This window comes from Cricetulus griseus, assembly GCF_003668045.3.
Source record: "Cricetulus griseus strain 17A/GY chromosome 1 unlocalized genomic scaffold, alternate assembly CriGri-PICRH-1.0 chr1_1, whole genome shotgun sequence".
Taxonomy (NCBI): Eukaryota; Metazoa; Chordata; class Mammalia; order Rodentia; family Cricetidae; genus Cricetulus; species Cricetulus griseus.
The window spans coordinates 266,943,316-266,946,568 of record NW_023276807.1 but is presented as its reverse complement, the minus strand read 5'-3'; positions in this window follow the sequence as shown (position 1 = coordinate 266,946,568).

The following is a 3,253-nucleotide window of genomic DNA, read 5'->3' as shown; positions in this document are numbered from 1 at the left end:
TCAGATACTATACGCCTAGGTTAATAACCTGTCATTAATTATTTCAACACGAATAAGAATGCTGATAAACTTAATTTTTGAAAAAAACAACAACAAATGATGATTCACAGACAAAATATTACTCATTAATTATTTTTATATGTGGTCATACTATCTTTTAGTCATTTTTTATGGAACTTTACAAAGACTGCATCACATTTATAATGTTTTGACCAAGCTTTATTTTTCAATTTAGTATCTTTATGTAAGAAAAGGATGAAAACAAAGCATTACTTAAAAGAATAAATTTTAAAATCTCTTGAACTGTTTAAATAAGCTAAATAAATAACTTAAAGCAAATATTATGACACTGATAGGAAGAAATAACAAAATACATGGCTGTTTATCACACTACAATTAATACAAAATTAGTTTTAATAATGGGAAGTGATCCAAACATTCTATAATAATCAACATAGTCAAAGTTTCTTATTTTAATTAGGCATATAACCTCAAAACACAATGATTAGAGTCATCCGATCTTTATAAATTACCAAGAAAAACAATGAAAATTTTAAATGAACTTTGCTACATGTGCTTGTAAATCAAAGCCAATAAAACTTCTCTGTTTCGTGTTACAACACCAAAAAGCAGACGTCCTTGTTCTATGGCAGACGGTGGAAGGGATTGGGGGAGCAGTCTTGAATGCAAGTAATTTGCTTTTCTCTGTTCATTGGCTTCAGTTATACATGTCTAAGTGACCATACAACTACTATCATTGGTCCTAAGAAAGAAAGACAGAAGGATGGTCTAGAACTACTATGGTATTAGGTACCAGCTCTGCAAAGAGAGCTCAAAGCCTGCATTGAACCAAATCAATGATGTCACTCTAGGAACATACCAGAAACTTGCCTGATAATTGTGCTTCCTTTTTTGACAAGACAGTAATCATGCTACATTATTAATAAATTCAGTAATTTATTTTGGAGGTATTGGGCTGATTCCAGTTCCTAAAACAACAACAACATAAAAACAAAAACAAAACCAAAAACAGAAAAACCTATCTTTTTATAGTAAGTATTCAATCTCATGGCAGGGATGAGGGGAAATCTTTTTAAAAGTAATTATTATTCATATAAATTTCCAAATTCTAACCATTTCCCTTCATGGTTGGAAAGGAAATACATGGACACCAGAAGTTCAAAGATGGGGACCGTCTTACAGTTTGTTCCCTATATCTACATTGGTAAACTCCAACCCAGAGATCTGACACCCTCTGCTAGCCTAAGAAGGCACTGCACTCATGTGCACATACCCCATACACACACACACACACACACACACACACACACACACACACACGTGCGCACATAATTTAAAAAAATAAAATCTATTAAACTATAAAGAAATGCAAAAATAATCTATTCCTTATTATTTCCTAGGATCCTTAACATGTTCAGGAATGCACCCCTCCTATTTTTCACATGGAACAACACTTCTTAACCATTTGTGAATACATTAAATCCAAATGTGTAACATTTTAAGAGACCACTAGGAACTAAACAAAAGAGCAATAAGTTAGTAGGCTTGTGGGACAACAAAGGTGATCTGGAACATGTTTTCCATCATGTGCTTCTCTTATATGAAGGCCCTTGCTTATCTTCTCAGGCCCTGAGAATTTGGCATTTCTAATGGCCATGTCATTCTGGATGGAGTCATAGCAGGGGTAACCTTTTCCCTGCTAGCAACTATTTATTTTTTTGCCCACTGTTCCTTCTAGCTTCCATTCTGCCCTGAGGTCACCTTCTAGTTGGACAGGAGAGAAGTTCAGTATCCCTTATGAAAATACCAATAATTTTAGATCTTTAGTTAAGAAAAATCATGGTGACCCTGATCTGCACCACTGATTGTTAAAGCCAAATCTAGAGAAACTCAATGGCATTTAATTCATATAAAACATCTATGGACAACATTCCCCAACTGCCGTTACATCTGTTTCTGTGTTGTTTTCTGAAGCAGGGTCTTTTTATATACCCAAGGCCTCAACTTGCGATTCTTCATGAGCCTTCAACTAGTGAGAGCTCAAACTCAGGATTCCCCCCACCCTCCCTGAGTGCTTGCTTTCAGAATCTTCAGCTACTTGTTTATTTGCTTGTAACCAGGTTCTCATGATTGCCAGGTTGGTCTCAAACCCCTAATAGAATTTAGGATGGACTTAAAGTTCTGTTCCTTCTGCCTCAACCTCTGAACTTCTGGGATTATGGGTATCAACCACCACGCTCAGTCGGTCTTCCATGCTTCATAAGCCACAGCATTGGTGAACACATTTAGTTTCATATAAAACATTGCTATACTTCACTTGAAGAATTTGGCTATGCTTGTCTTTGTGTCCTGAACTCACCTCCAAGTACTCAATCCCAACACTTGCTACTACGTTAGCTTTGCACATTTTATTACATCTCAGGGAGAAATAATTCAATGTTTGTAGGAGAACAAATCTAGTGTTTGTCGAATTACTTGGGACGTTAAGGGGAAAACATCTGGGCTTTAAATTTGGAAGTTCCATCTACTAACGATCTATTTCCAGGGAGGTGTCCGAAGCAAGGCAGCAGAGGAAGATGAGAGACTGTGTCTAAGCTCCCCTCTGTTCATTCGCAGTCACAGGCAATCGATGTTGAAGACATTACTAAGCAATCCAGTGCTGTGTGCTTTTAATTGGTAGACTATCCTCCAAGAATAACATCTTTGGGCTTCACAACACCCCAGTCATGGAAGCATTAGAGAATGAATGTCTTTACTGTACAGGAGGCCCTCTATGAATAATGAATAGGGCTCTATTTTTCCTGGGAAACAAACATGTACCAGCATGTTCCTGGTAATGAACAGCATTGTAAGTGTGCGGAGCTTAGGGAGACACTAAATCTGCTCTGCCTTCCATGTTAATTTAAGTTGATAACGGAATTTTCAACTCCAAAGAGGGTCAAACGTGCAATATGCTTGCCTGGCTTCTGCTCTCTCGAGTTTGAAATGACGACTTAATACAGAAATTGAAAAGATGAAGGATCATGTGACAGTCTCTGTGGAGCAAAGCAGGCATACACAAATTTGAGAAGAAAAGAGAAGGGTATTTTAATGTAGTATTTAAAAAAATAGAATTGCATCTTTATTTTAAACTTAATGAAACCATCATTGAAATGCGATTTCTCCCAGGCTCACATAAAAAGCCGCTTGTGTCATGCAAAGCATAAGCAAATTTAGATTTGTGTGCAACACA